At 36.7% G+C, this 10,518-nt stretch overlaps 1 pseudogene; it reads left to right on the forward strand.

Moving 5' to 3' along the window:
• Positions 1-8,749: 8,749 nt before the first annotated feature.
• On the forward strand, positions 8,750-9,500 carry LOC108281701 (annotated as a pseudogene).
• Positions 9,501-10,518: the final 1,018 nt, after the last annotated feature.

Genomic DNA, 10,518 nt, shown 5'->3' on the forward strand with positions numbered 1-10,518 from the left:
GATTGGTTCAGTGGGCCGCTGGGCGGGAAGGTTGCTGGTCTTGGGTCCGGCCAGGATAGAGTGAGATAAGGGACCCTCCCTGTGGGGGAGGAAGGGCCTTCCTTTTCGGGAATTAGGCCCTTTCCACATGGCTGGGGAACGGGGCCAAAAGTCCTCTACCAGACACATATTAGTAACTAAAATAAACTAACCTGAAAAGGCTATATACATATAATTTCAACTATATGACATTTTGGAACACACGAAACTATGTTGACACTAAAATATTTATTTTTTGCCAAGGGCTTGGGGGAAGAGAGGAATAAACAGGCAGAACACAGAGGAATTTTAGGGCAGTGAAAGTATTCTATATGATACTAATGTGCTGGATACATGTCATACATTAGTCAAAGCCCATCAAATGTGCAACACAAAAGTGAACCCTATATAAGCTGGACTTTGTTCCTGGTGATGTGTCAATGTTGGTCTATTGATTGCAGCTGTGAAACCAAACTGGTGAGAGTTACTAATTGTGGGGGTGGTTATCTGTGGGTGAGAGGAGGGAGTATGTGGGAACTGTGTACTTTCCACTTTGTTTTGCTGGGAACCCAAAACAGCCCCACAAAATAAATTCTACTAATTAAAAAATCCCCACCGTAATCCATAATTCTAGTTAAGCTGAGATTTATATTATTCTTTGACCGTGGAGGGCTTAATGTTGATACTCTCCTGATCCTTTTGACTGAGATGTGTGTTTTACAGGATGGGATGTGAGCTATCATTAAACTTGGAGTTGGAAAACTGAAATTCTTTATTTTATTTAATTTATTTATTTTGTATAGAACATTCTTTATTTTGAGTAACTTGTCTTTATAAAATTTACATTGAAAGAAAATCAACATTTGGAAAATTACTCTGCTTTAAAAAGGTCAGGGTGGGGGAGACAGAATAAAAAATTGAATTTAAAATAAAAGTAATTACCATTTTACATAAAAGTAAATATACTTTATGTATGCTAATGGATTTGAAAAATGTTCTGTTCTTTTGAACTGGGGATTGCATTCCTCACACTTGATTCACCATCTACTGACACCTGTCAATAAAGCCCACTATTAACCTGGGCAAAGCTGTGATATTTTGACATTGATATGGAGTGAAAGTTTTCTTATTTTACCTATATTCCACACAATGCAAAGTAAAAATAATTCCAAATAAAACAACAGTTTTCAGGTACAATTTATAATTTTCTATGCATACACTGAGAATACACATTTTAAACCTGAATATGTAAATATGCACAAATGTATATGTATGTATTTATATTTCTTTTATTACAAAAACATTATTACCATTTTGTTTTTTTGTAAAGATGAAGAATTGACAGGCTTTAGAAACTGCACCCTGTTATGCAGAAACTGGCTTCTCCTTGATGACCTGCCAGTGACCTTTGTCATGACATTGAAGGACTACCCTCTCCAGGGGTAAGAAGTAATTCAACTTCAATAGTTCCTCTTCTCTAGATATGTATGAAACAGACACTATAAACATATACTGTAGGTTTATTTTGGCTCCAGTTAAGCTGACACCATCAAACTCATTTAGTATAGAACTTTCAGACACGGTTTCAGTATCAGCTCTCTGCTGTAATTCAGAAGGTTAAAGAAAAGCTAGCTAAAACCTACACTGACCTTCTGCTGTGATAGCAGTTTAAAGCAAGTTCCTCATACTTTTATAATACTTAATGCCTCAACTGCCACTTTTTCTGGTGTGTGTCTTAATGACAGTATACAGATGGTCAAAGTCAAAAGTTTTAAAAGTTTCAAAGATATGTAGGTAGAAAGCAAGATGAGAAAGGCAGATTTTTAAAAAAGATATACTTAAAAAATTTTTTTTGCTACTGTTATTTTAACTTACACTTAAAATTTTTTTTTTTTTATTATTGCATTTTAGGTTTTGGGGTACATGTGAAAAACATGCAAGATTGTTGCATATGTACACACATGGCAGTGTGATTTGCTGCCTTTCTCCTCATCACCTATATCTGGCATTTCTCCCCATGCTATCTCTCCCCAACTCCCCACCCTCTGCTGTCCCTTCCCTATTTCCCCGTGACAGACCCCAGTGTGTGATGCTCCCCTCCCTGTGTCCATGTGTTCTCATTGTTCAACACCCACGTATGAGTGAGAACATGCAGTGTTTGATTTTCTGTTCTTGTGTCAGTTTGCTGAGAATGATGTTTCCAGGTTTATCCATGTCCCTACAAAGGACACAAACTCATCGTTTTCTATGGCTGCATAGTATTCCATGGTGTATTTGTGCCACATTTTGCCTGTCCAGTCTATCATCGATGGGCATTTGGGTCACTTCCAGGTCTTTGCTATTGTAAACAGTGCTGCAATGAACATTCGTGTGCATGTGTCCTTATAGTAGAATGATTTATAATCCTTTGGATATATACCCAGTAATGGGATTGCTGGGTCAAATGGAATTTCTATTTCTAGGTCCTTGCGGAATTGCCACACTGTCTTCCACAATGGTTGAACTAATTTACACTCCCACCGGAAAACTGAAATTCTAACACACTTTTGCATCGGTGACACTTTATCTCATTGGGTCACCAAATGCTAATTCCTAAAAAACCAATCAAAATTAGAGGTCCCTTCTATCTTTAACTTACCTATGATGCTTTCATTTTATAAAAAGATAGATCTGGGCAGGAGACTCAGTTAATCAAAAGAGAGGAGGGCAAATCAGGGACCCTCATCTCTCAAGGAATGAAATGATTGCTGGAAAGACAGCAATTGAGCTTATTTAATCAGAAATAAGGTGGTGGTTTTCTTCTAGAATTGGTAGATATGGGTGTTAGGCAGTAACTTTTGGCCCTGGGTAAAGAATTAACCAAGATCTAGACTCACTCAAGTACTAAAGGTTGTATGAAACTATACTCTCTGACCCCAATTTTAGTTGACTGGCACTGTAATTATTAACTAAATTAATATTTATTTTGCAAGTCACTCACTAGGCTGAATCATGAAATATCAAAACATAGTACACAATCAGTCAATGTTAGCAAACCCAGTTGAACTGAATGTTTTATTTGGGAGGAAGGGGTCAAGACTCAGAGGTTATATTTTTCATAGCACCTGCAGACACCATATCCTTGGTCAAGATACGTATTGAATTTCTGAGGCCCAGCTTCCTCATGCCTAAAATGATAGGCAAAAGTAATAGAGAGAATAAAGAGGAGTATGATGGATATGAAAATTTTATGTTAGTTGTCAGAATCCCTGTAAACATGACAGACAAAACATTGTGTAACTGCATATTAATTTTTAAAATTTTAATTTTTATGGGTACATTGTAGGTACTTATATTTATGGGGCACATCTATCTAATATTTTGATACAGGCACACAATGTATAATAGTCACATCAGGGTAATTGGGGTTATGTCAAGCATTTATCATATCTTTGTGGTAAGCACATTCCAATTCCACTCTTTCAGTTATTTTCAAATATACAATAAATTATCATTGATTGTAGTCACCCTACTGTGCTATCAAATACTAGATCTTATTCATTATATATAACTATATTTTAACACTCATTAACCATTTCCACTTTATCCCCCACTTCCTACTACTCTTAGCCTCTGGTAACCATCATTCTACTCTCTATCTCCATGAATTCAATTGATTCAACTTTTAGTTCCCACATGTTAGTGAACATGTATTTGCCTTTCCGTGCCAGGCTTATTTCATTTAACATAATATCTTCCAGTTACATCTATGTGGTTGCAAGTGGCAGGATGCCATTTTTTTATGGCTGAATAATATTCCACTGGATAAATGTACCACTTTCTTGTTACCCATTTATCTGTTGAAGACACTCAAAATCTTGGCTATGATGAATAGTGCTGCAATAAACATGGGAGTGCAAGTATCTCTTCAATATACTGATTGTCTTACTTTTGGGTACATATCTAGCAATGAGATTGCTGTATAATGTGGTAGTTCTATTTTTAGCTTTTTAGGAACCTCCATACTAGGTTGTTAAAATGTTTCCCATAGAGATTGTACTAATTTACATGTCCAGCAACAATGTACAAGTGTTCTTCTTAATCCACTTCATTGCCAGCATCAATTATTTACTTTTTTTTGGATAAAGGCCATTTTAAGTGTGTTGAGATGACATCTCATTGTAGTTTTGATTTGTGTTTCTGTGATGATTAATGATGTTGAGTATTTTTCACGTCGGTTTGCCATTTGTATGTCTTCTTTAAATTAGAAATTTAAAGAAGAAAATTAGAAATTTAAATTTCTTTAAATAGAAATTTCTATTTAAATCTTTGGCTCATTTAAAAAATAGAATTATTAGTTTTTTTTCCTATTGAGTTGTTTGTGCTCTTTACATATTCTGGTTATTGATCTTCTGTTAGATGGATAGTGTGTAAATATTTTCTCCAATTCTGTGGGTTGTTGCTTCACTTTGTTGAATGTTTGCTTTGCAGAATCATTTGAAACTTGATATGATCCCATTTATCCATTTTTGTTTTGGTTATCTGTGCTTCTGAGGTATTACTAAAAAATCTTTGCCAAGACCAATGTCCTGGAGAGTTTCCTGGATACTTTCTCTTAGTAGTTTCATAGTTTGTGGTCTTAGATTTAAGTCTTTGATTTATTTTAATTTGATTTTTGTATGGTCAGAGATAGGGGTCTAGTTTCATTTTTCTGCATATAGATATGCAATTTTCCCAGCACCATTTATTGAAAATATCCTTTCCCCAATGTATGTTCTTGACATCTTTGTGAAAAATGAGTTTATTGTAGGTGTGTTGATTTATTTCTGGGTTCTCTATTCTGTTCCATTGCTCTATGTTTTAATGCCAGTACCGTGCTGTTCTGATTACTATAGTCTGTAATATAATTTGAAGTCAGGCAATGTGATTCCTTCAGTTTTGATCTTTTTGCTTTAGATATCCTTGACTATTCTGGGTCTTTTTTGGTTCCCTATAAATTATAGAATTTTTTTCTTCTATTTCTGTGAAGAATGTCATTGCTATTTTGATAAGGACTGCATTGAATATGTGGAGTGCTTACGATAGTATGGACATTTTGACAATATTAATTATTTTAATCCATAAACATGGAATATCTTTCCATTTTTGATGTCCTCTTTAATTTCTTTTATCAGCATTTTATAGTTTTTATTGTAGAGATCCTTGGTTAAGTTACTCCTAGACATTTTATTTTGTGTGTAGCTATTGTAATGGAATTACTTCCTCTATTTCTTTTTCAGATTGTTTGCTGTTGGCTTACAGAAATGTTACTGATTTTTGTATGTTGATTTGGTATCCGACAACTTTACTGAATTTGTCAGTTCTAATAGTTTTCCTGTGAAGTTTTTAGACTTTTCCAAATATAAGATTATGTCATCTGCAAACAAGAGTAATTTGACTTCTTTCCTTCCAATTTGGATGCCCTTTATATCTTTCTCTTCTCTGATTGCTCCAGCTAGGACTTCTAGTACTGTGTTGAATAACAGTGGTGACAGTGGGCATCTTTGTGATGTTCCAGGTTGTAGAGGAAAGATTTCAGTTTTCCCTATTCAAATATGATACTAACAGTGGGTCCATCATATATGGCTTTTATTATGTTGAGGTATGTTACTTCTATCCCCAGTTTTTTGAGGGCTTTTATCATGAAGAGATGTTGAATTATATCAAATGTGTTTTTAACATCAATTGAAATAATCATATGGTTTTAATCCTTTATTCTGTTGGTATATCGCATTGACTGATTTGTGTATATTGAACCGTCCTTGCATCCCAGTGATAAATTCCACTTAGTCATGATGCATGTTTTTTTTAATGTATTGTTGATTTTGATTTGCTTGTATTTTTTTGAGGATATTTGCATCAATCTTTATCAGAGATATTAGCTTGCAGTTTTCTTTCTTTCTTTCTTTCTTTCTTTTTTTTTTTTTTTTTTTNATTTGCTTGTATTTTATTGATGATTTTTGCATCAATATTTATCAGAGATATTGGCTTATAGTTTTATTTTTTGATGTGTCTTTGTCTGGTTTTGGTGTCAGGGTAATACTGGCCTTGTAGAATGAGTTTGGAAGTATTTCATCCTCCTCTAGTTTTCAGAATAGTTTGAGTATAATTGGTATTATTTTTCTTTAAATCTTTTGTAGAATTCAGCACTAAAGCCATTAGGTCCTGGTTTTTCCTTACTGGGAGACTTTTTCTTAAGGCTTTGATCATGTTACTTGTTATTAGTCTGTTCAAGTTTTGGATTTCTTCCTGGTTCAATCTTGGTAGGTTGTATGTGTCTAATAAGTTGTCAGTTTATTCTAGATTTTCCAATTTATTGGCATGTAGTTTTTCATAGTGGCCACTAATGATCCTTTAAATTTCTGGAGTATCAGTTGTAATATCTTTTTCATCTCTGATTTTGTTTATTTGTATTTTCTCTCCTTTTTTCTTAATCTGGCAAAGGTTTGTCAATTTTGTTTAACTTTTCAATAAACAATTTTTTTGTTTCATTGATCTTTTGTATTGTTTTTAAATTTCAGTTTTATTTATTTCTGCTCTGATCTTTATGATTTCTTTTTTTCTACTAATGTTGGGTTTGGTTTGCTCTTGCTTTGCTTCTTTTTAAAGATGCATCATTAGATTATTTGAAGTTTTCCCTGTTTTGTGATGCAAGCAGTTATAGCTGCAAACTCCCTGTTTGTACTACTTTTGTTGCATTCCATAGGTTTTCGTATGTTGTGTTTCTATTATCATTTTTTTCAAGAATTTTTTCATTTTCTTTCTTAATTTCTTCATTAATCCACTGGTAATTCAGGAGTGTATTGTTTAATTTCTATGTATCTGTATAGTTTCCAAAATTTTTTGTTATTGATTTCTAGTTTTTTTTTGAGATGGAGTTTCACTCTTGTTGTCCAGGCTGGAGTGCAATGGTGTGATCTTGGCTCACCACAACCTCTGCCTTCCCGGTTCAAGTGATTCTCTTGCCTCAGCCTCCCGAGTAGCTGGGGTTGTAGGCATGCACCACCACACCCATCTACTTTTTGTATTTTTAGTAGAGATGGGGCTTCTCCATGTTGGTAAGATTGGTCTCGAACTCCTGACCTCAGGTGATCCATCTGCCTCAGCCTCCTACAGTGCTGGGATTACAGGCATGAGCCACTGCAGCTGGCCGATTTCTAGTTTTATTCCATTGTAGTCAGAGAAGATGCTTGATATTATTTCATTTTTTTGGTGTGTGTGAGAGGGAAACTTGTTTCTGCCTATCTAGGAAATGGTGCTGGTGCAGCCCACTCACCCTTCACAGAGACCTCCGTGAATCTTACCACAAGATCCTCTCAGTCATTCTCATCAAACCTGGTGCCTGTGCTCATCACTGAGGTATTCATGGGCAAGCCAGCTTTGCCAAGCTGTGGCCCTGGATTTCCTCAAAACAGGAAGCTTAGGGAACTGGGTACTCCAATGTCCAGCCTATCATCTGAAACAACAGAGAATGTCTCATAGTAAACAAAGATCCACTACATACCCATTTGCTGGTGCCAAAGTTGGTTCTTACCTGTAAGTGCCATCAACTTGCTTGTAAGTTGAATCAGACAGTTTAATATAAAATCTGTTGACAGAGGGCATAGGGCTGTAGAAAAAAAGCCAAAGGACTTTACTTTGCAGTTACACCCCATAGGAAGGAAGAGAAGGATAAAGAAAAAGAAAAAAAAAATAGGAACGGGAAAAATTTTATCCACAGAAAAATAATTTCAGAAATTAAAAGTGGCACCCTCACCAAGTGAGAAGAAAACATCATGAGAATTCTGGTACCATGAGATATCTGAATGTTGCAAATCATCAAAAGATTGTGCTAGCTTCCCAGAAATAAACCCTAACAAAAATGGGAACTCAGAAGTGACATATAAAGAATTCAAAATATAGATTGCAAGGAAGATCAATGAGATCCAAGACAAGGTTGAAAATCAACACAAACTACTAAAGCAATCTGCAAAATGAAGAAAAATATAAACATCTTTAAAGAATCAATCAGAATTCTGGAATTGAAAAATTAACTTAAAGAATTTCAGAATACAATGAACAGAATTATCAATAGGCTAAATCAGATAGAAATAAAGAAAAGTAATTTAAAAAAATGATCAAAGCCTTTGAGAAATATGTGATTATGTCTAGGACAAAACCTGTAATTACTGGCATTCCTGAGAGAGAAGATAAAGCAAACAACATGGAAAACATATTTGAGGGAATACTTAAAACATTTTTTCATAAGAAAAGAGCAACAAAGTCTGGATGATGGCCCATCAGTTTGCATCATAATTTACTGAATATATTAAGACCACTTTTGAGATCTACCACTCAGAAAAAGATTCTTTTGAAAACATTACTGCTCCTTGACGATACACCTAATCATGGCACCCATGAGCTCTGATGGAGATGTACAAGGAGATGTTCTTTTCATTGCAGACAACACAACATTTATTCTGCAGTCATGAATCAAGTAGTAATTTCAACTTGTAAGTCTTATATTTGATAAGTACATTTCAGAAGGCCATACCTGCAAGAGATAGTAATTCCTCTGATTAATGTGGGTAAAGTAAATTAAAAACCTTTTGAAAAGATTAAGAACATTTGTAATTCATGGGAAGGTTCAAACTGTGAATATTAACATGAGTTGGAAGAAACAGATTTCAACCCTCATAGATGACTTAGAGGGGTTCAAGACTTAGTAAAGTAAATGCAGGGCAGGAGCAGGGCCCGATGTCCTCGCCTGGCTTGTGACCTCCGCGAGGACTGCTGGGGCGTGAAGCCTGGGACTACAGCCCCAGATATGCTGAGGGGCACGTTTAACATGTCATTTGAGAAACTGTTGGAATTGCAGAGCCAAGTGGGGACTAAGGCTTACAAACAATTGGCAGCTGAAAACAGCCCTAAGAAACAAGGTTCTAGACCACTTATCCAAAATGCATGTGTTGCAGATAAGCACAGGCCTCTGGAAATGTCAGCCAAGATCTGAGTACCATATTTACATTAGGTTGTTCCCATCAGTATAAATGTAGCCTGAACCCCTTGCTTTGATAATCTGTCAGGGGAATATAATCCTGAGGTTTTGACAAAACGTATCAATTCTTGAATGACATCCAAGCAGAAGAGAAAGTGCTTGTGAAACAACAGTTGAAGAAGCACCGTTTAGGAGAGAAGCATGAGAAACTGCAGCAACTGCTTTACCAAATGGAGAAGCAAGGAATGGCACAGCAGGAATGAAAGTAACAGCAGGAGCTGCACCTGGCTCTGAAGCAGAAACATCAGGCTCAGGCCCAACAAGGCCATCGGCCATACTTCCTGAAGAAATCTGAGCAGCTCCAGTTGGCACTGGCTGTGAAGTTCAAGGAGCTGAAACGCAGCAAGAAACTGGAGAGCTTTTTGAGTCAAAAAGGCGACGAAATGCAGGCAAGGAGAGGAGACATCTCCGTTCGTCCATAGAGTAATAAGGAACTATCTGCTGCTCTGTCACTGCCCTAGGGAGACATGGATCTGTGAGGACAGATTTGGCCTCGGCTCATTTTCATTCAAGGGCAAGGATCACAGCTGCCCTTGAATTTCATTGCTTCAGAGAAGACTAGAGAGCTCTTGGTCTGCTCTTAAGGCTAGACAAAAAGAATAGTTCAGCCTTTGCCGGTGCCATACGACCTCAACTTGGATCTGGTTCATTGTGTCCTTGTGTTATCTCATGCTTGCCCTAAACTAGAGATTCTGATACTGAAAAGAGGGGCCAGTGAAGATGATGTAGTCTGTCCCAGGGCTGGGACATTATGTAGGAGCCATTTCATAAACATTCTTGCTACTCATCTTTTTGTTATTCTGCTTTTTTTTTGTGGGGTTTTGTTTTGTTTTGTTTTGTTTTTTCATCTCTGAAACAGTCTTGCTCTGTCATCCAGGCTAGAGTTCAGTGGTGTGATCTCGTCTCACTGCAACCTCCGCCTCCCACGTTCAAGCAATTCTTGTGCCTTAGCCTCCCACATAGCTGGGATTACAGGCATTCACCACTATGCCTGGCTAATTTCTTTTGTACTTTTAGTAGAGGGGTTTTGCCATGTTGCCTAGGCTGGTCTTAAATTCCTGGCCTCAAGTAATCTGCCTGCCTTGGACTCCCAATATGCTGGGGTTACTGGGGTAAGCCACTGCTCCTGTCCTTATTCTGCTTTCATGTGGGATTTGCGGGTAGCCTAGAATTACTTTTTTAGTGGGCCACATATTGGGATAGGCAACAAAGCCTAAGGCATCTACAGCTGGGAAGTCAGATCTGAAACCCCTCCTACTTAATTTGGCCCCCTCAAGGATGACAAGATAATTTAAAGGGTAAACCAGTCCCACAACTCCCTTACTTGGCTTTGTTTTTGGATGCAAGGGATGTAAGAGGCAGGGATATAAAGCTTCCTGGTAATATGGAAGCACAGCTGTCCCTCAGTACAACAATCCATGTGGTCTGGAAAATTCTCAGGCTGA

The sequence above is a fragment of the Cebus imitator genome, unplaced genomic scaffold (genome assembly GCF_001604975.1).
Source record: "Cebus imitator isolate Cc_AM_T3 unplaced genomic scaffold, Cebus_imitator-1.0 Scaffold230, whole genome shotgun sequence".
Taxonomy (NCBI): domain Eukaryota; kingdom Metazoa; phylum Chordata; class Mammalia; order Primates; family Cebidae; genus Cebus; species Cebus imitator.